This window comes from Hetaerina americana, unplaced genomic scaffold (genome assembly GCF_022747635.1).
Source record: "Hetaerina americana unplaced genomic scaffold, ioHetAmer1.1.p SCAF_240, whole genome shotgun sequence".
NCBI lineage: Eukaryota > Metazoa > Arthropoda > Insecta > Odonata > Calopterygidae > Hetaerina > Hetaerina americana.
The window spans coordinates 2,501-30,355 of NW_027286809.1; the positions used below are offsets into that span (position 1 = coordinate 2,501).

The window sequence follows — 27,855 nt, forward strand, 5'->3', positions numbered from 1 at the left end:
TATATATATATATATATATATATATATATATATATATATATATATATATATATATATATATATATATATATATATATATATATATATATATATATATTTATATATGTTTATATATATATATATATTTATATAAATATATAATTCCCAGTAGTGCACAGGCATAGTCTATAGGCATATTCGACGGTTATCGTAAAACTTAATAATAGAGAAATAAACAGATCTGGTATATTACACGCAAAGAAGATTATTTTCCGTCAAATAATTCGTTTGATAATTACTGCTAGGTAAAACAGCAGTAGCATGTGATGGATTGATTTTTTCGTTTTTTATCAAATCTCTTTCTTTAATCATATCTTGAAGTATTTGAAAAATATAAATTTCATAAATATGATCAAGCCAAATCCACTAATGCCAAATGTAGTTTCATTGCTCCCTGGGAAAGAGTGGATCCTCACTAACGTGATAGTGGTATGGCGAAGAGTAAAAGAAGGAGAACATAATCCGTTGACCTTAGCGTCTTCTCCGTCGTGTTGCGTGAGATAGTCGAGTCGCCGTGGCTCCAAAGGACTCTGCTGACAACTCCATCGCGATGGGGTGGCGTGGAGTTGAAAGCGGGGTCATCCCCACCCTGTTCCCCCCAACCCTCTCGCCATCTCCGGCCGTCCGCCTCGGAAGCCCCTTCCGCTTCGCCAATCCGTCTTCCTCCTCCAGCTGAGTCGCGAGACACGTCAGTTTCACTTTGCTCCGGCTTTGTAATGCCTCTCCAGCAACTCGTTGCAATCCTCGTCCACTATCTTCAACTCGGGTGCTCACGGAAGAAAAACAAGAGAAAATCCAGAATGTAGTACCCACTCTCTTAATGGAAGCCGTCTTTTATAGCAGTCCCGGGGAGTTTTTGACTTTAGAAAATTGCTTATTTTTCCTTACGAGACAGAACAGCGTTTTCTTTTGATGAGGAACTGGTTTTTTTCCAGATTCCTCCATGTGAAATTTTCCCTATAAATATTTATATTCCCATAACTATAAGAATAAGATGAAAACTCATACGACAGGACTCTGGAATGTCCCATAAATTCAGATAATTTGAATAGTAGTCATATGTTTTATTTCTTTATATTTATTTATTTACACAATTACGTCACAATTTGGCGATTTTCCTGGTGAAAACGGTCAAGATTGGTCACAATTATCTCCTACAACGAAAATTAGATACGGACACATATAAAAACAAATCAGAGACAAAATATTTTTACATACAATGGCACTTCCACATCACATACAAACAAATTTCCACATCACATACAAAATGCCGTCCACATCACTTAAAAACAATATTTTCATATCTACAATGAAGTTTATTACCCAGTGGCTGCTTTACATTTCAACTTTAAACTTCTAAAATTGGATGGAAAGGCCTCAAACAAACCTCCAGGCAGCTGGTTCCAATCAGTTATGGTTCTATTCAAAAAAGGGAATTTTTTCTTATTTATTTTTTGAGTCCTTATTTTTATTTTGAAGCTATGGTCGTTTTTTCCCTTAAAGTTAGGCCTTTCTATCCCTTGCCATAAATATTCCCACGCTTCGTCCTTTTTAACAATTCTATACATCGCGCCTAACCTACTCCTTTTTCTTCTATTTTCAAACTCTCCCATTTCCTAGAAAACCATTATGTAATACGAAGTAATTATAATTACCGTTGTACTAAATTTTCAGAATCAACTTAGGATTACCGGTATTTTTAGCAAATAATAAAACCAACTGACATTATTTCTTTAAAAAAGAAAATGCAAGAATTGACGTTTTTTACCTACTAGAAAAGATTTAACTTATGTTGATGGGTCTAATTTCTTAAACTTTGACTCTGTAGTTATTACCGTGTAAGGTATACAACTTATAATTTTTATCCAAGACATTTCTATCTTATACAAACTATTTTTTCATTACTAACGTGCAAATCATCAATTATGTAATATTGTAAATTAACTTTTTTTTACCCTAATGTCATTCATTTACACAGACGCGTAGATCAGTGGCAAGAAACATTCACCATGAAATAGTGTACCGCTAGAATATTTTGAGATTCTTATGAGGGAGCCACTGAACGTCGGAAGTGCTAACCAATCTATTTATACATAAATAAATTGTATTTTCATATATACTTACATCTCTTTAATAAATAATCGCCATGGAACTACCAGGACTGCTTAAATTTAAAATCTACATTCTTGTTTGGCTCTATTTAATGCGTATATAAGGACCACCTCGTTTACATGGAAATTAGTATAATAGTGTATCCAAGATCAATTATTGCGTTCACTGACGTTAGTGAATTTCAGAATTGAATTTAACATCAAAGGCAATTGACAATCACTCCTATATCTTTCCTTTGATATTAATTCTTGAAATTTAACATTTTTGACCATGACCAATATTTTTCTTCCATAACCAATTATATTCATACAGTACACAATAATGCGATGAGTTATTTCGGTAATTTTTACAAATATATATTTCAAACCGATGAATGATATACAATATTTTGGTTTTTTTTTATTATAATTATGCAACTCACCAGTAACCTGGAGGAAAACTTTCCTAACTTTGATCGGGTGAGTGGCTATCTGACACTCGTATAAACCTTCGTCGTTCTTCATCACGGGCAGTATCCGCAACCGCCAGTTGTTGGGGTCCTTGTGGGAGAGCGAGAAACGTGAGTCACTGCTATAAGGGTGACGGCCAACCGTCAGCAGTTGGATTGAGTCTTCCTTCCGATGGAGCCACGTCACCTAATAACCATTCAAATGGAAAAAAGAGATAAAATGTTACAAACTAATGAAGTAAGATAAACTTATATTAGTAGTATGGGGAGATTGGAATATATGTAGATTTGTTGGGGCGTTTAGAGGTCCGGCGGTATACCCAACACCCTCCCGAGGCCCGCAATGCGGGATTGCAAAAGGCCATGAAGCGCCGTATGCCGAGGAATAGAAATGCATTTTTTATTATGCGGTGGGCATTTCCGGGGAGGATTTCCCACCCAACTGATAAGGACATGTATTTGCATTCATTTTTAATTGCACCATGGAAATCCTGCGTGGATTCGTGTGGGCAATCAATGCTGCATAGGATTTTCAAATCCAGTACCGGACATTAACATGCGCGGCGATATGGTGTTCTTGCATGATAATGCTAAAAAACACGGAATGCAAATTTAGGGAAGCCTTAATTTTTTTGATCAATGGGATTGAATCTCTTGCTGTGTATGAAGCGAATTTTAGACTTGTTTTGCTAATAGATTGTTTTGCTCGTGGTCTCTCCGGAGCTGCATTAAAAAAAGTAAGTAAACAATAAAATTATCCTAGGCGAATACCTACCGTTTTTGTGTTTCCACGAGTTGAACTAAAGATATTTTATTATTTGTTTTTTGGATTGGAATTATTTCAGAACACGGAAACATATTTTACGAATTTTATTTAAAATATTTTAGGGTAAAAACGACGGTAAGTAAAGTTTCGCTGGAACCATTTTCCCCAGTTCTATTCCCCGGCTCTATTGATCTTTCATCTAATTACATATATGTTGAACAACTTAATGTTTGACGTATTTATTACGTACAAGCTCAAGTTTAATTTGCAACTCCTAACATATTTCTTGTAGATTATAGTTAGTTATATTATGATTTATAGTTTTTCCCTCTTATTTTTTACGATAAAATGCGAGATGTGACTTTTCCAACTTACCTTTTATGACCCTTCCACGAAAAATTACTAAAAGAATATCGCATACATGCATGAAGTTTCCGAAGGCTTGTTGTAAAAGGACTAATTGTTTCCGTTCTTAATTCAAGAATTGTATAAATATTTAGGGCTATAACTTATGTCTAGTCTATGTCCCAACTCCTATTTACATTAACATAGTATTGTCTTTCATTGACCCTGTGCTACTATTAGGCGCTGCATCGCTATATTGTCACAACAATCACGCCTTCAACATGCTATCTGATTAGTAGTTGGATAGGGCTTGAAGGAGTAAATAGATTCCACCGTAACCGCTCTTCCTGACCGGTCCTCCTATTTTATTTTATTCTCTTACGGCTGAAATACATTTCCACGCATGGGAGCAATTATATGCTGCTATTTGTAAGTAAATTTGGCAAAGGGTGGAGAGAAACCCGACGTCCGCATTAGCCTACTCTTAACGAAAGGCGCCGATGGGTACGCAGTTTAACGTCCCATCTGACGGACGGCGTACTCACTGAAAGTTTTAAATACAAAGCACCTCAAGTAGGAATCTGGATACCACTAAAAAAAATACCCACACACTGATTTACACTTTCCTAAAAAAGCCATGCAGTGCTCAAATATCCTACCTGCTAAACAACTGGCGGTCTCAGACGTGTAATGAACACCAGAACGGTTCAGAAGGCTCCTAGAGGATTTGATCGCCGGCTGAAGGTCGACGATGGAGGCACCAATACTCCTCTTTATCAATTACGTTGAAAATACTTTATTAGCCCATTAGTACTACCGTAGAGGAGATCATTTAAATAAAATAAAGAGACTAAATGCAGAACAGATTGATTTAAAATGTCATTTTTCCCACGAACATTAAGGAATCAGAATAAAATAACGTTTGCCCGACCGCACTTGGAGGGAAAGGTGTTTTCATCAAGGGTAGTCTGGTTTGTAACAACCCCCCTGCCACACACCTTGGCAGTGGTTTGCAGGGTACTAAATGAAATTAAAATGAAATCCGAACAGTTATTTAAGACAAATTTTCGAGAAGAACTTCTGAATCTAAGAGATTTATTTAAGAAGGAAAGAAAATTGATTCATACGGATACGGAGTATTTCAAGAAGACTACAGTATCAGATCTGTACAAAAATGTCTCTACGTGTAGCGTAGCGTTGTCACAACATTTAGTAAGTTTATTTTTACTTATTCTGTGAAAATATTTTATAATAAATCAAGTATTAAGGAGCAATATGATTTGATCTCAATATTTGAAACCGCCGAAATGTTTGCACCAACACGCAAGAAATATGAAATTGTTATCCTATTCCTTTTTTCATCTGAAAAATATTGTTTTAGTTTAAAACTAGCAAATATTTATGGAATATTCATTTATCTATGACTTTGCATTAATGTACAAGCTGCAATTACACAATAAGTATCTTCCTCACAAGGCATAATTAACGATATCTCTTCCTTTTAGAAGGTAATCGTGTGGAATATAATTGAAGCCTTAATATCAAATTAATACTCAGGAACAATATTAAATTCTAAACAAGTTTTCCATTCCGTAAATATAATGAATATAACTATAATTTATACTTTATATTATTGCATTTATAACCAGGTGATCATCAACTGGAGTGGGAAATTTTGACAACGACGAAGACAACAGAAGCGAAGTACTATATTTCAAATGGGAGGAGTTGGGGAAGGTAGCAGGGGACCGGCGTTTTGGGTTTGGGTGGAGGCAAGACTGAGAGTGGGGAAGGTAGAGAAAGTGGGGAAAAAGTGTTTTCTATTGTACTTTGTAGTCTGCGTACTTTTAAACTCAGGACCCAAGTTAGATAAGAGAGTGTCGATAATCCCTGGTTCGTTGTTCATGATGTTGTCTGTGTAAGTGTAAGCTCCCGGGGGCGTAGAGTTTAAAATTTTGAATGAGACTAATTAGCGATACATCTTTGAGAGTATTAGAATAGGAAGTTTCGAAAATGTATTCAGCGACGGCCGACGTTTCAAAACGATCGTTTTTATAGTAATTCAAGTGTTCCTTGAAACTAAATATTGGCATTCCGTGTTATCTGTCTAATGTATGATGTGTATTATGCATTTAACCCAATAGATTCGGGTTTTTAGTAGGAGGGGGTATTGTTTTTGAGATTACATAGTAAGTTTTGAAGGGTGTTTGGGATTTTGACACTGATATTACTGTGTACTGTGTTGAAGATATTTTGAAGGTCTTTCGTAAGTTTGGGTTTCAGCGGAATGGAATAGAATTTATCCTTTGGGGAGTTGTTCAATTTTTTTTGCGTGGTGTATTTATTTGCAAGATTTTTCTTACCGTTGGTGACCAGTTTATCTATTATATTATGATCGTACCCATTTACTACGGCTGCGTGTTTAAACTCTTCGTCGTATTGTGGTTTTCTGAGAGGGACAATGAGCATGCGGTGGGTAGGGCTATCTGTGCGACCTGTGATTAAGGTTTGCCTGTTAAAAACAACAAGCCAATTGAAATTCATAGGCAACTTTGTGAAGTGTACTGAGACGGATTAATGAGGGAAGGCACCGTGAGCCAGTGGTGCATTCAGTTTAAAATGACCGTACCAATGTTCACGACGAGGTCCGTAGTGGTCGGCCTAATCATTTGACAGACAGTGAAAATCAAAAAAAAATTTGACTGACGCGAAAATCGCCGACATACGATTGCGGACCTCTTACTACATTTTCCCTAAATTTTACGAAGACAGCGCTTTGACAGTGACGCAGAATTGCATGTTAGTGTAAACAAATGGTTAAAATATAAGGCGGCAGATTTCTTCAGAGACGGAATTGAAAACATTGTGTATTGTTCTGATAAATGTTTCGATTTAAATTGTGAATATGTAGAAAAATAGTTTAGATGTGGGCTTTTCAAATTTCAATCATAAAACTTTGTTTTTTCTCTAGGTTCATATTTTTTTATATCAAGACGTAAGTACTTTCTGGACAGCCCCACGCTGACAACTCGTGGAATTTTGTATTACGGCGCACATTTTAAAAGACTGCAGTGAGCAAAATAGAATAACCGCAGTCAGCACACTACCACAGAAGGATGTCTAGTGAGTGTAAGGACGTTTAGATACCAAGATGTTGGCTCTAGCCCTACCCACCACCATGTAAGACCGAAGCGTAAGTTACTTCTTGACGGCTCTCTTAGATGAGGATAGCTCACTATCGTAGTTCCAGGCTTACTCCATACCGATATGTAAAGGTCACTAAGGAAATTGAAATCAAATAAGTCCATGGGGGTGGACAATATTCCTGTGGACCAACTGAAAAGCTTAGGAAAGGTGGGAGTTAAAGTTTTATGGACTATTTTTTTAGCATACTTGTATATGAGGAAGGGATTTGGCCGAAACACATCGACAGATCAGTTTCAGTTCCTACACCAAAGAGGAAAAATGCAGAAAATGAATAGAATATAGGTAAACAAACTAGATTTCACCCGCAACTATAGTGTCTCTCATAATCGTTAATAAGAGGATGAATAGCCGGTGAAATGATTACTTAGAGGGTGATCCGTTTGGGCCTATGATACCATTGCAGTAATGAGATCTTTAATGGAGAGGTGCATAGCATTTAATCAGCATGTATTTGTCCGTTTCATGGATTTTGAGAAAGCTTTTGATAGAGCGAATTGCGTAGAATTAATGAACGTATTATGCAGAAATTAGAAGTAGACAGCCGGGGTAAGAGACTACAGGATGTCTCAGACTGCGCAGGTGCGAGTGGAGGATGATAAGTCCGACTGGGCAGTGTCAGGAAGAGGATTGAGGCAGCAGTGTCCACTATCAAACCTCTGCTTTTCAACTTATATGTGGAGGAAGTGATAAAATAGGTAATGGATGTACTTAAAGTAGGAATTAAAATCGCTGGGGAATTCATAAAATCGGTTAGATTCGCGGATGTTGAAACCATGATTTTTCAGTCCGCCAATGGCTTGCAATCTCTGCTGAGTGCATTGAAGATAGGTGCGATAGATATGGGAGGTGAGTAAATGTAAATTACAAACAAAGGTTATACTACCTTGATCAAAAAGTTCCCGGAATAACCACCGTGTGCCGCTCCCATCGTTCCGATTTGAGTTCTGTTTTTTTTGTTAAATTGGTACATCTGTTGTTGATATTCCCTTTAAATCTTAGTGTCATAACTTGACATTTGCAAAAGTTACGTAGCCAAGAGTACATCTATCTCTGTGTGTGTTGGCGATTTTTTACAATTGCAGAAATGGATTTAAATTTGCAACAACGAACTTGTATTAAATTTTGCGTAAAAAACGGATTTAGTGGCGCACGGACGTTGGAAATGTTGGAAAAGTGTTTCGGCAACGATTCTCTAAAAAAAACGGTCGTTTACCAGTGGCACGAGCGGTTCAGAAGTGGTCGTGAGTCAATCGAAGATGATGAACGCAGTGGCAGACCATCGACATCGAAAGTCGGTGAAAAAATTGATAAAGTAAAAGAAATGTTGGTCAATAACCGCAAATTAACCATCAGAGAAATAGCGGAGGACTTGAACATTGCCTATGGATCCGCCCAAGACATTGTGGTTAATGATTTGGGTTTCCGTCGTGTAGCAGCAAAAGACCTCAATTTCATGCAAAAAAGAGACCGTGTTGACGTCGCAAAAGACATGATTTGCGAGGCTGAATCCGATCCCACATTCATCAAAAGGATCATTACTGGAGACGAGACGTGGGTTTATGAGTACGACACGCAATCCAGACATCAGGCAAGTGAATGGCGTTCACCAAATGAGCCGAGACCAAAAAAACCACGTCGTTTTCAGTCAAAAAAGAAGGCAATGCTGACGGTTTTCATGGATTACAACGGTGTAGTGCATCATGAATTTTTGCCAGAAGGCCAGACAGTAAACAAAGAGTATTATTTGGGCGTTATGAGACGTTTGCGTGAAGCAATTCGCCGAAAGAGACCAGAAATGTGGGCAGAAAACTCGTGGATTTTGCACCATGATAACGCACCGTCGCACAGTGCTATCATTATTCGTAATTTTTTGACGAAAAATGCAACAAATACCATCCAACAGCCACCGAATTCACCTGATTTGGCTCCCTGTGACTTCTTTCTGTTCAATCGAGTTAAAAAACCATTACGGGGAACGCGTTTTAGCAGCCGAGAGGAAGTAATGGAAAAATCGCAGGAAGCACTGATGGACATACCGAACACCGAATATAAAAAATGTTTCGAGGATTGGTTCAAGCGCTGGCATAAGTGTGTTGCAGTCGATGGGGATTACTTTGAAGGGGACAATATAGATTTAGATGAATAAACTTGTATTTTTAATTTTCTGAATAAATTCCGGGAAATTTTTGATCAAGGTAGTACGTTTTTTGAGAATAAGAAAGCCCTAGTTAAACGTGAAAATAGGAGGGGGAAAACTAGACCAGGTGGGAACACTTTACAAATCTCTGAAGTGTTTTTATTTACAATTATTAATACTAGGACACCAATAAATAAAGATAATGGCTATCATGCTAATTGCTAATTTATCACACGGTTTTTCATTGAAACGTCTAATTTTTGTATGTAAAAAGCTTCAGCACATATGGCACTAGGGTTTTCGGGTATCTCCCGCTATGTTTCCTCTAGCTGGACTTTGTGTTCACTGCAGTGACATTTAGCATATTGAAGTCCAAAGTGATAAGAAGTTCAACCAAGAAAATGATGGCAGTAACCCCAGCGAAGCCATTTGTCAGCCCTATGGAATAGTACTGGAGATACCCGAAAACCCAAGTGTCATCTCATTGTAATGTACAATCTAACTAAAATAAGTGCACCTAAAGGTTCAATAATATTGCTTAAATTTTTACTTGATATTGAATTTTTTGATTTTTGTGCGTTAATTTTTTTCGAAAGCTTTTATATTGATATGTTTTTCGCAAAAAAAAGGATTTCATCTTAAATTCACCCAGAAAATGTACAGCAATGCTCTCCTTGCTATTTCCTACAAGGAAGTTTGATATAAGCGAAATGACGCTTACACAAATGCAATGTTCGTGAAACACAAAAATATTATTTCCTGTATATAATATTCATTTTACGGTACAATCGCACACAGCAAATGAAAAATCGTTCAATCCAAGAACCCAATAATCCGCGGACATCATTTGGGTTAGGTATTTTTTCACCACCGAAACGTTAAATTCGCAACTACTAAATGTGTATGCCATTGAGATTATATTACTTGATACATTCATGCATAAATAACTTGAACTAAATTTTTTTAGGTTTTTTCTGTAACATCTGCATATTAATCAGTTACACAAAATTAAAATGTTGGTGACCAACTTCGACCCCACCCAGAGTACTATGTGAATTTATGGGATCCTCACTAGGTAGGCTTAGTTTTGGAACTAATATAGTTTAGGTTAGGTGCTAATTTTGTAAAAGGTTTTTATGAACAACGTAGCAGTGTAACTACACTTTTGAAAGAGTTGGAATGGGAGTCAGTAGTTGACAATAGATTGAAGTATAGGTGAAATATACTGTGAAAATTGTAGGCCGCTACTTATCTTAGACTTACTACGGTAGATGAGATCATGAATGTAACATCAAGGATATAGATAGTAGAACTGATATATTTAAAATGCCGTTTTATCCTCGTGCTATGAGAGAATAAAATACATATGATCGCTGGAGCAAAAATAATAATTAGTATTGGTAGTTTCGATATACTGCATGTGTTTTAAATAGACCCATCTTTATAACATTGTTCCCGCATGATTTTAATGTATCCTATCATTGAGTAATTTGCGTAATGAGTAATTCTGTTTTTGCATATACTTGCATGTTACTAGCTTCGCGTGAATACCTTTTTCCGAACGCATGATCGAGCTGATATTTGTGTAGACGTGAAATTATTTTGATTGCGCATCCATGGCTAGCGGTCTAACACTCCCCGCCACACACCGCTGCGGTTACTTGCTGGTACTTATGGATGTAGCCTTATCATTTTTTTCAATTCTCTGGCCATAAAATGCGTGAATGGACATCCAACCATTATCAGTCAGAGTTAAATCTTTTAACTATGAGAAGGTTCAAAATTTGGTTATAGAGATATAAAAGCATGCTGCGTTTCCAAGACTCATTCTATACTTTTCAATAATCGAAAATTATTTGAGTCAACATTGATATGCTTAGTTAAATTTTCAATGTGTATGTTCCTTGCAAAACCCGCAAGGTATAATGGCAGGTATGTGTCGTTTTATAGCATATTATTTCTGTCCATAGATGGTTCATCACTGAAAACACTTTTGCATTCCATAAGATGGCATTTACCGATTTTCCTTAAATTATGAATTCTCCTATGAATGTTTGTGTTTCCTAAATTAGATTGGTCATAATTTCACTCATTGACTTTGAAGATGAAGTCAGACTATGAACTCAAATATAGAAGATAGAAGGTTTCAATTTAATTTCCAGGCAAATCACCGGTCTCGAATAGAATTTTCTACGGTGCACTGTTAGTTCAGTGTAAGTGAGTGAAACGAGTGAAGTTCAATTTGCGGTCGTAAAGTTCGCTGATATTCGCATAATTGCATACGCTTGTACCAAAAAGTCTCTATTTTCTCGCCAGGAAACACGCCAGAGATACGCGTCATCTTTAAACCCCAAGTTAATTTATCACGTCCGAAAATTAGATGAAAGGGAATTAGAATTCATCGCGCTCCGGCCTCGTCAATTATTCTGATTTCACGGGGAAACTTCACAAATTAGTCTGAAAATTAAAAAAAAAAGTTCTTTACTTTCTACGCACATATAAAACATGTAAATTTATTTGCGATCCTTCTGATGCTTCTAAATACAATTAGAGAGCCGGGCATTAATTTTGTCTGAATATTGTACAATTCTATCCATGACTTTACGATGAGTTGTGAATGGAACCCCAAAGATAACAATCCCCTCTATAATTCTGGTATGTATAAATAAGTAGACAAATATATATATATATATATATATAATATATATATAATATAATATATATATATAATATAATATATATTATATATATATTATATAATATATATATAATATAATATATATATATATAATATATATATAATATAATATATATATATATATACATATATATATATATATATATATATATATATACAGAAACAGATATAAGGAAAAGGGATAGGAACACTCATAAAGGACGAACACAATAGAGGTGGGGAAGGCGGAATCGAACGGATCACAAGAGTAAAAATATTTCCTTGACCGGGACTCGAACCTCAGATCTTTCCACTAGCCGGGCGGATGCTCTTAACCACTTGAGCTATGATATAAATTATTTTATTCGGTTCAGAATATTACAGAGTTTGTTAGCATTATGCATAATATCAGGTCACAGATTATGGGTACATCATGTTTTTCTTTAGTATAAGTGTATACATGGATACATATATGATACATATAGTATACTACATACATATCCACTTGTACATACATACGCACACATGCATATCCACACGCACATACATAAGCATATGCATACAGAGGCATACTCGTGAATTTGACCATTAACATTTAGAAAGAAAAAATAGAAAGGAAGACAAGGTCCACAGATATTAGGAGGGAGATTTTAGCTAGCAATGGAAAATTATGTATTGTAAGAAATTATCAATGGCAGGGTTGAAATTATCGATTCAATCAGTCATTCAACAAAAAAAAACCCTTCAACGATGGACGAAGTGTGTCCGGCACCGGGTGGCTACCGGACATCACTTCCCAGAGTTCTGATCGTGGCTAGCGTCGCTCGGGTCGCGACTCGACCCCGGGCGACGAGTGCTTCGCCGTTTCCCGGGACGCCTCGTCCAACGGGTCGACGAGCGAGGACGCGGAATTTCTCCACATCCCTCCCCCCCGGCCTCGTCCGAAGAGGAAGAGCCAGCCGTGGTCTCCACGAAGACCGGGTAACTCGGCAGCGTTCCACAGGGGGCCTTCTTCGAAGGAGCACCGCTGGGGGCCGCCAAGGGGCAGGACGCACCCTCGAGGAGGGTCGGAGTGGCGGACTGGGGCTCATCTGCGGAAGGGTTGTGGTCGGGAAAAATCAGGGGAGATAGTTGCTTGTGGTCCGTATCTTGAGAAGCACTGGGAAGATCGTCGACACATTGACTGTCCTTAATGGGGAAAGAAGATGGGGTATGTGGGATTTTTGACTTTGGGAAACTTGTATGCGGGTCGACTTCCGGGGTCGGTGACGCTTCCTTTACAGTCAATGATAAAGGGGCCGAGGGATGAGCTGTTGGGGACGGGATCGCCGGCGTCCGAGGCTTCGGTCGCCGGGGTTTGGAGAGCGGCACTGCCGGACTCTCTCGGAAATCGAGGTTCCGATCGTGTTTTGTTTCGAGCGGCGGTTGACCGCCTAGTTCATCAAGAAGCGCGCAGTTTGACTCTCGACTTCTTCCGCCGGGAAGGCCGTACTTTTGTTTTGTTTAGTGGATCAAGACTGACCTTGACTCCTGGTGTAGAGCTTAGGCTCCTTTTCTTTGCTGCCGCCGGGTGCGTGTGGCGGGGAGGGAGCGTTCGTGAGTGTTTTATTTCCCTTTAAAGTGCCGTTTTTTTGTTGCGCTTTCCTTCTTCATGCTAGTGTGCTGAATTTGATTTCTTCAAATGGCTGTGCGCCGCTTAAACACGCTCGCCTTGCAAGTTGACGAGGAGGCGAAGCCCCCTACCCCGTTGGAGGTCCACCTCTTCACGTTAGAGTCGCTGGGCCTCACACCCGAAGAGATAGTGGCGATCCAATTTGGATACAATCGCCATTTGATATTCCTGAAGTTGGCAACCGAAGCTACAATGACTAGGATTTTAGACAATACTCCGCGGAAACTACCGTTTCCGTCTTTAAGTGACCAGAGGACGACAATAACAATTGACGAGACTTCCGGCAGCCCGTGTAATGTCAGGGTTCTTTGTCTCCCCGTGGAGACCCCATTGGAAGACATAACAGGCGAGCTCCAACGCTTTGGTAAAATACATCGCTCGTGGGAGAACAGGTGGGAGGGAGACAAGATGGTGCGGGTGCTTACTGGCACCAGGGTTGTGCGGATGACGGTCGAGAGAAATATCCCCTCGTACCTCCACATCGGCGGCAACCGGGCCATCATCATCTATGAGGGTCAGCGCCGCACTTGCGCCCGCTGTAACCAAGAAGGCCACGAGCGGAAGACCTGCCCTCGGAACCAGGGAGGTAAAAGCTATGTGGAGGCAATGACGATGCCCTCCAACCCTATCGCCGCCGTGGAGATGTACGAGCCCGAAGTGGCTGTGGAGGAGAGAGCGCGGTCGCTTCTACTCATCGAGGGTGCGGTTCCGCTTGCTCCCGTCGGTCCCCCGAATCTCCCTTCAATTGGAGGGAAATGTCAGCGGGAGCGAAAATCGTCGACGGAGGAAAGGGAACCGAAAGAGAAGAGGACAGACAAACCCAAGCTCCTGGTCTCGAATACCGTTCTACAAATGGCTCACGTACCTACCACCTCGCCTAATATCACACGACCTCCAGCCCCCGTCTCCGTGAGCTCGTCAAATGAGGAGGGATGGTTTTTCGCCCCCCCTCCCCCCGCTCACGCTATCGACGCCCTCGCTACGCAATCCTTGCATCACGGGTTTCAAACACCCCAAGAACCTCTGGTGACAGGTGAGGAGGATGCATCTGATTGCGATGTTTTCCCGTCCCCAACAGCTCATGCCTCGATCCCTTTATCATTGACTGTAAAGGAAGCGTCACCGACCCTGGAAGTCGACCCACATACAAGTTTCCCAAAGTCAAAAATCCCACATACCCCATCTTCTTTCCCCATTAAGGACAGCCAAGGTGTCGACGATCTTCCCAGCGCTTCTCAAGATACGGACCACAAGCAACTATCTCCCCTGATTTTACCCGACCACAACCCTTCCGCAGATGAGCCCCAGTCCGCCACTCCGACCCTCCTCGAGGGTGCGTCCTGCCCCTTGGCGGCCCCCAGCGGTGCTCCTTCGAAGAGGGCCCCCTTTGGGACGCTGCCGAGTTACCCGGTCTTCGTGGAGACCACGGCTGGCTCTTCCTCTTCGGACGAGGCCGGGGGGGAGGGATGTGGCGAAATGCCGCGTCCTCGCTCGTCGACCCGTTGGACGAGGCGTCCCGGGAAACGGCGAAGCACTCGTCGCCCGGGGTCGAGTCGCGACCGGAGCGACGCTAGCCACGATCAGAACTCTGGGAAGTGATGTCCGGTAGCCACCCGGTGCCGGACACACTTCGTCCATCGTTGAAGGGTTTTTTTTTGCTGAATGACTGATTGAATCGATAATTTCAACCCTGCCATTGATAATTTCTTACAATACATAATTTTCCATTGCTAGCTAAAATCTCCCTCCTAATATCTGTGGACCTTGTCTTCCTTTCTTTTTTTCTTTCTAAATGTTTCAAATTCACGAGTATGCGTCTGTATGCATATGCTTATGTATGTGCGCGTGGATGTGCATGTGTGCGTATGTATGTACAAGTGGATATGTATGTGGTATATGTATCATGTATGTATCCATGTATACACTTATACTAAAGAAAAGCATGATGTACCCATAATCTGTGACCTGATATTATGCATAATGCTAACAAACTCTGTAATATTCTGAACCGAATAAAATAATTTATATCATAGCTCAAGTGGTTAAGAGCATCCGCCCGGCTAGTGGAAAGATCCGAGGTTCGAGTCCCGGTCAAGTAAATATTTTTACTCTTGTGATCCGTTCGATTCCGCCTTCCCCACCTCTATTGTGTTCGTCCTTTATGAGTGTTCCTATCCCTTTTCCTTATATCTGTTTCTGTATATATGAGTATTTATCCGCCGTTTGGCGGGATTTCGTGTTTGAATGTATATATATATCCATAAAAGACAAATATACATATATTTATTTATTATAACATATATATATATATATATATATATATATATTATACATATATATATATATATATTATACATATATATATATTTTATTTATTTATATTTATTTTATAAATTAGCGTTAAATGTCCATCCATTTATTTATCCTGAATTTCAAGCAAATTATTGGTTTAATTATTTTGTGATGCAATAAAAATGAATCCCCAGTAAGAAGTATACGGTCTAATTTGACGTTGTTTGCGTACAAACCTTTGTGTTTGCATTGTGACGGCGTGCCATAGACGTGTGACGATTCCATTTAACTCGAACCAAGTGTGGTCATCCAGGACTATTGCTTTTCACTAATTCCTTATCGTTAACAGTAACTAGACCTGCTAAATCAGTTTAAACTCGTTGTTATTCTCACAACCTACCGGCATAGAAAAATATCTATTGCGAATTAAAGAAAGACAAAGATTAGTAATGGTACACTAATTGTCGTGCAAAAACTACCCATAGATGCCTATGTTCCGGTGTAAAATGAAGTGTAGCTTTCAGATTCACTGCCTGTCAGATCAGCTTACAGCGAGCTAATTTTGTAGGAAAAAATTTCGATTTTTATTGGTGCCCAAGAGTAAGGACGTTATAATTTCGGGGTTGGAACTGAAGGAAGGTTTTCCGGATGGCGTGAAATCGGACGTACGAGAGTGAATGGTACTGATGCCCTTTGTTCACTCGGCAAGTTAAAATGAAATAAGTATTTCAAAAACTTTTACTCCTGCATACATACCTCTCTGGAAAATTCTGAAAGAAAAACATGTGTAGAAAGCGTGATTCTTTTCCTTTTGGTTTCAGCTAACTTGTATCATCAAGATATGGCATGGAATGTGTAGTAATGTCGTGAATTTGTAAGTAAATGTATAATTTGTAATTATATTAATGAACTGTGCATACATTTGAAAGTTTTAAACGGTCTCAGCGAATGTAGGACCCCAAGAGACCGGTAAGTCTCTCCGGCAAGAATCTTCGGCGAAGCATGAGGCATTGTGATACGGAGAGGGTAAATATTGCATACGAGATCAATTTAAACTTTTATTTTAAATTTTTACCAAGGATAGTAAATATGAAAAATCAGTCTCACATTTTGGCAATGTCTAATGAAATGTTTGCACAATGAGACTGTTAGCATCTCAAATATTTGATTACTTAATAGTGTATATTTTAATAGCGCTGTCTTGTTTTGGTGATCATCATCTCACATAGAGTAGTATAACATATGAGTACATGAAATAAATCGGTTAGTTGCACACATATGGATCTCTTTTTAATTTTATGCATACCTACGACATTAAATTCGGCCTAAATTGATTCCTTTAGCTTACACATATCATATATCTTACTTGAATTCAAGCCTGCATCTAGCTGAGTTATTTATTTCTTAGCGAAATTCAAGGATGTTCTAACTGTGAATCCAACAAAAATATTCCTGGCTAATTTTTTTCAATCCTCCTATGATGATATCTGATGAATAAAACTCGTGAAATACTTTTAAAATTATTGTCTCCTTTGAACCATATTGATATTTGATTTCTTCATGTAATGATACGATTTGAAATCCATTCGTAATATTGATCAATGTTTTGAACAATTCGATTAATTCAAATAAAGTATTTTTGTTTTTATACAAAAATTCTATTATCGATATTTGAAGCAAATCTTAACTTTAATCAGATCCTGAAAAGTTTGCTTCATTTTTTTTGTTTGTTCATACCATAACCTGTAATATCAAACGAAATACCCCACTACCTTAGTAATGAATGATATTTTATCATTATGAGAAAAACAAATTTGCACTTTCCTACAGATTTGTATCGTACAACGCGTTTCAGTCCATGGAACCATCTTCAGGTGCAAGACAAGATTCAACTTGTGATACATCATACATTTACACCTGTTTGAGGAAAGGGGAAGGAAAGAGTGAGAATTAAGGTAGGCCGGGACAAAGGGGGAAACATGGGGAACCCAAAGTAACAGGGAAACTAAGGAAATGGAGATGTAAAAAGAGGGATGAAGATAAGCACCTGCTGTATTATTTGAGAGGACGGAGGCAGGTAGCTGGTATCCCGTCGGTAGGAAGCAGAGAAGAATAAAGAAGGGTTAAGTGGGAAGGGGACACGGAAGGGATAGAGGCAGGTTGAGGTATAAGTGATTCTGAGGAGGACATTATCATGGAAGGGTTGTTCGACACACACTGAGAATGGAGGGTAGGGAGTGATTAGTAGGAAATACGCGAAGGGTGGACTCAAAAGAAGAGAAGAAGCTTCACTGTTTGCAGCGGAAACGGGATTCTGAGCAGAGGAGATTGGTTTATAAAAATATTGTTAGTTAAAAGAGCATTCATATTTAATTTTACAATTTCAAGTTGCTCTAATAAAGTCTTTTGCCCTTATACTTTTAGTGTAGAATATCCGGATATTTTATAATTTTTAATTTTCGAAAAGGAGTGACTTACGTATCGAACTGAACTGCCACTACCACCCATTTGACTTCTTGTTTCTTCCATTTCCTCTCTTTGCAGCATTCGACATATAAACTCATTAAGGACCAAAGGAGTTGTCCTGCATTTTATACCTATGTATATGTATGTTTCAATTCAACTCCATTTGGCCATTTTTTGAAGGATCAGCTCTCATAGTCGCATTTTAACCCGAGCAAATAATTATATTCTTAAATAAATCTTCCGTAGTGCCCACCGAACTATTGGTAGAAATGAAGGAAATTTAGTTCACTCACTACACTCCATATTAGACTATATTAGATAGATTAGATTTTAAAAATCCATGGAGACGTATTTAACAATATATATTTTAATGGCTAAAATTTATTCTTATAAATGTAGGCATGCTGAATTAAATATAAACAATTGGGTATACTCTTCTTGTGTGCAGTTCATTGAGAATTGCAAAATTATCCCATATGTTTGGTCCTGTCTGTTTTTTCATTTCCAATTTTTATCTTTTTGTATGATTACAAATTCTTATGAAAATATTTAAGTAACATGAAAAAGATCTCCATAGCCCAACTCTGTCGTGGTTGGTACAATTTTAAAGAAAAATAATTTTTTCACAGTATATTTTTATAACTACAGCTGCATACAACAGCCTTTAAATGTGCGAGGTATTGCTATATTGCCAGAATACATCTTGTGTTTCCTCACGTTGTTTTGTCTTTGTGGGTATCGGAATGGAGCTGTGACTAACGTACTGGCTTCCCACTCAGAGGGCCCGGGTTCGATTTCCGGAGGTGGAAGATATTTTTAGTGGTTTCCCGATCCCTACCTAAGGTGTTCTGTGGAGGGCACTTCGAGTGAGTGCGCTTTCCGTCATGTGGGACGTTAGGCCTTGGCGGTTTTCGTTCAGAGTAGGCTTATGCCAACGCCGGGTTTCTTTCTCCGCTTCATCCTTTCCTGTCCATCCCTAATGGTGCAAATGACCTCAGCTATCGGTCGCCTCCCCTAAAACCACTACTCCTTTTTCTTCATTCCCTATCATACCATGACCTTTCGATAAGTTCTAATTGAAACCTCTAAGAAAACGATTCCCACTTCTCCAGTGCTATTTTCGTAAGAATTTTGATGGAGAGGTCTATTTTAATGAGTTTCGAAGATCTTAATTCAATTAACCTTTCAATATAATTAAGGAATTTCTGTACTATTTCCTTTCGTCCATTAGTCTGTAACCTGCCCACCTTTCTTACGGATTAACTACACATAAAATCTTCTCATACCATACAAGCTTACTGCAAGATTCGTCCCATGATGGGAAGAGCTGAGCATCACAAAATCACGTTCACGTCACCATGTACAGAGAAGGATGTAGCTCTCATCCGTAGCCTAAATTCTTCAAAAATGGACACACGATTAAATCATTTTCCTCGAAACCTGAGAGTGGAGCTCATATTGATAAATCATATGGAATGTAAAATTACGCATTCAGAGAAAGGGACAAGGTCGTTTTACTATCATACCAATGTTTTCTCACAAAACTCTTGGGCATACGTAATCACATATATCAGGTTTAGCTGGGCGTAGTCATAGCCACCGCTTGTATTTAAACACAATACATACCCTCCGATCACTAACCAAATGAGTGACTCAACACATAGTCATGTGGTGTTTTGTGATCCATAGTTGGTACAAAGTCGCTAAGAGATAGCCCATCACTTTAACCTACATACAAGTACGTACATGTGTAACTCATCAGCTCTGTCATAACTTAACGTTTGTCCAACCGATCAAGGAAGGAAATGTGTTTTGGATCTAGGGTAGACTAGTGGGTAATCATCCCCTGCCCTACCCTACCCAAGCGATGGATTTGACACCCTAGGGAGTACCAAAAAAATACAAAAATACAAGAGCACTTGGGTCATTGACATATGGTGATTCCACACTAGACATGTCAATTCAATTATACAATTGTCCAATAGATAAGAAATAATTACATAAAAAATTAAATAACTAAATTAAAGTTTAACCACTATTTATAAATCCTTTGAGTATTTTAATTTCAACTAGTAGAGTATGCATGCTAGATGAGCTCCTAATAATACTTATAGTGAAATGAGAGTAATTTTTTATTATAACTCTAATATAAGATATCCCATATGGCTTAAACAGCCATTCGCGAGATAAGTGATTTCCCACCTAATTCTTGCAGCAAAACTGTGATATTGTTTGAGGTAAATTAGTTGGTTATCGAACCATTTAATAACTGACGACCTATCATTCGGCACTTGATCAGACTCTGAAATCGAGCCATAATTGTCAATAATTCCATATATTCACAATCAAGATACGAGGGTCATCCGGAAAGTAGTACCCGTTCGTGCCGCATGAAGTGCTGACGACGCGAGTAGCCGCTGGACGAGGTCAGATAGCTTCAGTGGCTTGTCTGCCTTCTCTGAGCCAAGTTGCGTGACGCTAGCATTTCTTGTGTTGTTTCTGTGATTGTTTACAATGTTTAAAAAAATTGAGAACGCCGCCAGTTGTGAAGTGAGGGCAGTGATTAAATTCCTCAATGCAAGAAACGTTCGCCCATGTGATATTCATCGCCAATTAAAGGAGGTGTATGGAGACAATGTAATGGACGAGTCGTCTGTTCGGCGGTGGTGTCGCAACTTCAACATGGGGAGGGGGAACACACACGACGATGAGCGTTCGGAGAGACCGTCTGTCATTACAGACCAACTGGTGAGCTCAGTTGACGAATTCGTGAGGAACGATCGGCGCGTCACAATTGATGACATCTGTGAGCATTTTCCCAATGTTTCTCGAACAATTGTTCATGAAATTGTTAAACACCATCTGCATTATGCAAAAATTTGTGCAAGATGGGTCCCTCGCGTATCTTAATGAGCTGGCGGCGAAGGACTATGCAGCAGGAATACAGAAACTTGTCACACGTTATGACAAATGCCTTAATTTGCTTGGAGATTATGTTGAGAAGTAGTTTAAAGTATCCTCTTTCAAATAAAATTTTTTATGTTTGTTAATATTTACTTTTGTGTCTTTATTTCACGAACGGGTACTACTTTCCGGATGACCCTCGTATTAAAGCTATTCATAGCATTGAAAGAACGATTTAGCTTTCTTACCTTCCCATTGAATTTACCCATAATTTTCGTTACACGCTACTTTTTACAATTAATCATGATATTTTTCTGGACTACCATGTCTCCAAAACTCTCATAAGAAATTATAATGAACATAATAATATTCCAAAAAGTTAAGTCATTATTTGTTCATTCTAGTTTAAATGAAATAGGTTATACGTGATCCCATAAAAAATGAAACTGCATCTTTTATTCGTCGATGATAGAATACATTTATATAAAAATTAGTTTGAAAGTTTACCCTAGATTCTTTTTAGTATTCATTGATTGTGGGAAACACAGGATCATTGAAAGTGTGCCAGCCAACATAGGCATAATTACGGTCACGTGACTCGAATCAAAGTGACGGTTCTCGGCGAAGGAAAGAATAAAAGTAAATTGTTTATCGGCGGGCATTGTCCACCATTACTCACTGCCAATTCCTGCTGCATCTCAATTTTGCAATCTAAATACGAGGTGAATCCCACGCGTCCGGTCACGTTGCTTTCGATGGCCCCCTCGAAGTAAGGCTGCGCAGTGGTAGAGGGCTCCCGGAACGGCACATGCGGGACCCAGGGTCTCTGCGGCACCAGCGTGATACCAATCCCGCTAGCGATCAGTCCCGGGATGAGTGGGGTAAACGAAGGAGAAGTCCTCGCCGTGGTGCGCGTGAATCGCTCCGTCTTAAGTGAAACCGAGGACATAGTCGGAGCGGCTCCGGTGGGTGGGCAAAGCGCTAGAGGCGTGAAAATATAAATATATTTACGCTTAGACTGTTAAACATAAGTTTGAAATATTTAAGCATTGCCTGTGGTCTTCCACTAGACCGTCAATCACAAATGCCTTATCTTATTTTTCAAAAATATTCATCGGGTATCATTTAAAGGTATTTTAGAATTTGTCTTGTAAAATTATTTAATGCTCTTAAAAAATATAAGGGTATCTAGTAATTCTGGAACTATTTTATTATTATAAACTTTTTAGTTTCTCTTGACCCAAATCATTGTTTTTGGAGATAAAACCTTTAACAGCCTATGTCATCGAAATATTTACATTTGAATGTAAACCTTTATTGTTGCAATGGATCAAAATGAATAATCCCCATTATATTGTGCAGTTTGGATATGTGATTACAACTTAAACATGAAAAATATATTTATTTCAAACACTAAGTTTTATTATTCCTAACTAGCATTTCCTGAGAATACACAAAAATCCTTCATTAGTAGGCATTTATTGGCCCGCGGTAGTCCAGGGGTGGAGCATTGGGCTACTGACCGGAGGACTCGGGTTCGATTCTCGCGCAAGCCTCTCTGGGTACCCTCAGTTCCACCCAAGCTATGTGATTTTTGGGTACCTCATCTTCCTGAGAAACCATAACCGGCACAGGGAATGTAACTGGCATCCTTACCCTGGTATGTGAATTTCACACGCCGTCGGGCTTAGTACTGGGTAAACTCTACCATTACTTTTCGAACAGACCTTCAGGTTGATAACTGTGTTTTTTTTTACTTTTTTGGTTTCAGTGTTTTTTTGTAGATAGCTTTAGTTTATTATTTTTAGTTTAGAATCCCTAACTCACAAACCATTAATGGTAAATTGTTTACTTACCAATTGTTGGATCAAGTGAAATGTATTTTCTGTAGTTTTCATATTTTGCTTGAAAGTCTCACTTTCTCACTATTAAATTTTAAACAACATGTAATAATTTCATATCTCTTTCTTCCAATAATACAATTTTAATGATGAAGTTCAGGGGAAATTCAGAGTAAATATGAACCAGACCATTTTGGAGTGCCACAGAGGTATTATTGACGAATTCAAACTAAATGCAAAGAATTGCCCGTTTCGTATATAATTCCTATGTAACTACACAAAGCAACATACTATTATTTAATAGCCCGGAATGGGGGCCCCTGGAAGTAATAGCATTCATTACCTGTAGAACTTTATTTTTTGGATGAATACATATAATTTTAGCTTATCTTAAGCAAAGCAGATTCTAGTCTCACATATCACTTGTAGGTTAGACAACAGCTAGAATTTAAGGATAATAGACTATAAAACAGCGATAGAGAGAAATTCTCCTTCCCATGTACAATTTGTGGCACACCATTCAGACATGTAATTTATGGCACTAAAACTTCCTGAAAATATTATGATTCTCAACGCTAACAATCAACTACATTAAGACTAGTGATCTAACATCCCCTGCCAAAATCTTTTGTGGAGCTTTTGAAGGTAAATTAAGAGATTTTAATAAAACACTAATAATAATTGGATAATATACCTCTGATATGAATTTTAACTCTTAAATATTATATAAATTCGTACTTAAAATAACATATTATCAGATTCTTCAATGAAAGTTTTCTTATCAAAATCTTTTGATGTAAGTGAAATATGTGCCAGAATATGTTATGCAAATATGCCTTAGTGGAATTCAACCACTTGCCTCGTGAAATCACTCCTCCAACTGCCAACAGTCCAAGATAATCTTCCCCTTGAGTTGAGAAAAGCCCTCGTAGAGCGGGCGATATGCTGAGCAGAATCTCACAAAGGGAATTAGGGCGCCTTAAGTAACGAAAATCACCGCCAAGTAATATCCATGGCTGAGCCAACCCCAACTCCTCTTTCTCGAAGGGTTTTTCGCACAAGTGAGCAAAAGTGAGAATTCGAATAAGTGGGAGTGTGAAGAGGAGAAAGTGAGGTCGGAAATGAGGACAGGAATATAAAAAATTCTAAAATTATGGGATTTAGCTAAAAAGTGGGGAAAGGCACTGAAATACCTGCGTGAAAGATGAATGTTTCCTGTCTTTAAACGGGCTCTTCCATCTGGAAATTCCACAAGAGTACCTATGGGTAGCTATGGTAATTATTACGTCAAGAATTCAGGAAGATAAAGGGTAAAGTGATACTCGGTTTAGCTCTCTGTCTCTTGAAAGCAATATACGTCAACCGCAATTTTAATTATCTTCTTCGACGAATTTTGTTTTGCAGGCGTAGGGTTCTTCTTTGTGAATTTTCGCTTCAATTTGTATGCCTCTCGCTACCCATAAGACCTAAGCATGCTCAATACAAGTCATATAGTAGTTTTGAGGGGAGGCGACCGACAGCTAAGGTCATTTGCGCCATAGGGGAAGGACAGGAAAGGATGAAGGGTGGAGAGAAACCCGGCGTCGGCATTAGCCTACTCTTTACGAAAGGCGCCAAGGGGTCCGCGGCTTAACGTCCCGTCCGACGGACGGCGTACTCACTCAAAGTGCCCTCCACAAAGCACCTCAAGTAGGGATCGAGATACCTCTGAAAATACAAGTCATATGTCTTAGTTATCGTATAAATGTAAATCTGTTTGAATTATTTGATTTCTTCAGTAGGAAAGATAATTCACTATGTACTTTGAGAGGCTATCTTTAACAAAATCTTCAATTTCATTTCAGAGCTTAGGAAAATGATTTTAGAGAAAGATTCCCGGTTCTAAATTAATTTCATGTATCAGAACTAGGTAATTCCAGATTAATCATTCACTATAATCATTTAAGATTCGTTGTATTATTTTTAACTCCTAAATTAATTCGTATTTTGGTCACCCACCAGGAGAAAAATGACCAATTATTTATAGGTAAAGGTTTTCTAAGATCAACATTATATTTTTCGAAATAATTATTTTTACTCATTTGGAGACATATAGTATATATTTAAAGTATTCTCTTGTTCAATATTAGGACTCAGTGGCTATATATATTCTATACGTAGTTTTTTCTGCTGTAATTAAATAAATATGATTATCTAGGTACATTATTTCGTCTTCGACTAGCATTCTAATGTTTCCCAATAAAAAATGTTATTAGATCCAATTTCCTTCTATTTCTTTATTATTACAGCTAATTTCACCAATATACTCCTCCTGTACTCTTTTTTTCTATTTTTCCTATTTATTTATTTCATTAACTGATGCACAGGTAAAAGCGATAAACAGATATGAGGGCGTAGTCGACAATATAATTAATGCTCAATGCTTAGCTCTGAATTAAAAAGGGTTGTAATCAAGGTTTTATTCCGAGATGTCAATTCTCTTCCCATGAAATATACAGGGAAATTTCACTCACTCACTTCCCATCATGTTACTGACCGCAAGTATCTTCCCTGTATTCAAAACCATCTCTTACCTCTTTTCCCTTCTGAGATAACCCCTTCTCAGTCACCTTGCACCCACCTTGGATCCCTTTTGACTAAATTTAGCATATATTCATCCCTCCTATTTGAACCCTTCGTTTTCTTCTTTAATTTAAATGAGCACTTTTTTAACTCCGGATTTCTTTCAAATTTAATATCTTGCGAATACTGAATGAATACCATGTAAGCAATTAAGGAATTTAGTTAAACATTACAAAAATGTATTAATGTATTTCTGCATATCAGTTTAATTATTCAAAGACTTCCTTACCTTTTCTCATATGTGCTGAGTAGATTTGCTTATGTAGTCGTGACGACTCGTATTCGTATCTCATGTACTGATAATTGTTGTTCTTTCAGTACTGGGGTAGGAGGAAATTAAGAATATGGTAGTTACTGTAGTTTTTTTACTGTTTTTTCGAACGGAATTTTTTGCCACTGATTGTCCTGTGAATAAATAGCATATAATGCCCAAGTTTGGCATTTCCTAACTGTTTAGAAGGCTAGTTGAAACAATAGCTCTTTACTTCCATATATAACTTTAATCATCAAGATCAAGGATATTTTACGACGCGAAAGCATAAGGTAATTACGACCAGAGGTGTAGGCATCGCCAAGAAGCCATATTCGCGGAGAATTTCATATTTATGGAAATTGTATTATTGTTACAATGCAACAGTTTCAGAGTGTATAAATCATTTTCCTTTGTCATGATTCGAAACCGAATTGAAAAACCCGGATCCCTCGATGTCCGATGGATCCGGGTATTTTAATTGTGATAAGGAAATTTTAGAAGAATTTTAGTAAATTGAATTTTTCCTTTTGTGGGCTTGAACATTAGGGATTTATGATGACCACTTTCGGGAAAAACATTTTAATAACCGAATAATTATTGCAGAAGCACACTTCTTCTTTTCCACAGAAAATTAATTTCTGTTGCACAATAATGCGTTTTGCTGTATCACCAAATGCAAAGGATGAAGGTTGGAGAATGCACGAAATCTGAAGTGGAGGGGACATCACGAAGATTGAACAAAAACATTAAGACAATGGCATTGTCATGACCACTTCCCAATAGACCTCTCTTTCTTTTCCACTTGTTCACCCAGTGACATTCAACGGTTCCGTCATTGGTTTAAGTGTGTGTGCTCTCTTTGTGCTTTGACAAGCTATGTTCAACCCTAATCATTTCCTCTCCCTTTCATAGTTTGTACACTATACAACCCAACTGAATTCATCCACTTCTGTACCTGATAACGCTGTTCAACGGTGAAATATGTCGCGCGATCAAAAAACATTGCCTCTTGAACGTAAATTATTCTCTAATTTAATGATTGTTCATAACTTGCAAAAACTGAAGTCTAAATGTATAGAGTTCACAATTTTACGTTTATTACCCAAACATACTCGTTTTACATGAAAACCTCATGATACCATGACAGGCTAACAATGTAAAGGTTAGTCGCTCTAAGGAAAAGTGATGTAAATATAGAAAAGACCAGTACACATCATGGAATTAAAATAAAAACTATATGGTGTTCGATTGTGGTTTCATTTTTACCTCAACAATTAGTTGGCTGGTGATTTCAACAATTGCCAGACCTCTTCCTCGACACCCCACGTCAATCGGGTTCTAAAACTTAAAGCTGGGCCACACGCTCGTAACCGCACATCGACACACACACGCACCTGACCCCTTGGAAGCGGAGGCTTGGGATTCCGACGCCACCAGAGTCCTCGCCGCCGCGGTCTCCTCCGTTCCCGAGGCGACGGCGTGTCTCACCCGCCTACGGCGTCGGGCCGAGGACCCTTCGACGGCGACCGCGAGGACGCGCTCGGCCCTGGGGGCGTGGACGAGCGGCAGCGGCGATGCGCACAAAGTGAGCAGGATGATGAGGGGGCACGGGGATGGATGGAAGGTGGTCGAAAGGGAGAAGTGATGAAGTGGTGCCATCGCTCCCAACGAGCGACTAAGGAAGGAAAATCCGTCCCCTACTCTCCCTTCTCTCTCCTTCTCCCTTTATCTCTCTCACTCTAGTTTGGTAGGGCTCACCAACCCCACAAGCCAGCCCCTCGGTCTAAACGGTCGCATTACAAGGGGAGATAATAATGGGCAAGAGATCACACTGGGCATGTGTATACAACCCAGGAAATGAGCATGGGACGTTAAATAAGCAGCCGCCGACCTGCCTTCGTTCCAAATTTACGACGAATCCGACCTCGCGTGGCGTTAAATTTGTCCTGAATTGGTGACGGGAAAAGGCACATGTTTCTACCGCACGAGTCCCAAGTGGACACAAACTAGTATGCTGGACCAATGCAGCTGATTATTTTTTTCTGCGAGAGTAGTTCTTTCTCTTTTTCAAACT

The 27,855-nt window shown here is 38.7% G+C and overlaps 1 long non-coding RNA gene across 1 annotated transcript in view; it reads right to left on the minus strand.

Moving 5' to 3' along the window:
- Positions 1-27,440, minus strand: part of LOC139689555 (uncharacterized) — a 28,385-nt gene extending 945 nt beyond the window's left edge. The window contains exons 1-4 of the long non-coding RNA XR_011701336.1: positions 27,176-27,440; positions 21,745-22,046; positions 2,573-2,786; positions 510-808 (exon numbers count right to left, since the gene is read on the minus strand). This is a non-coding gene — a long non-coding RNA (uncharacterized lncRNA). The remainder of the gene's footprint in view (positions 1-509; positions 809-2,572; positions 2,787-21,744; positions 22,047-27,175) is intronic.
- Between the last annotated feature and the right edge of the window lie 415 nt (positions 27,441-27,855).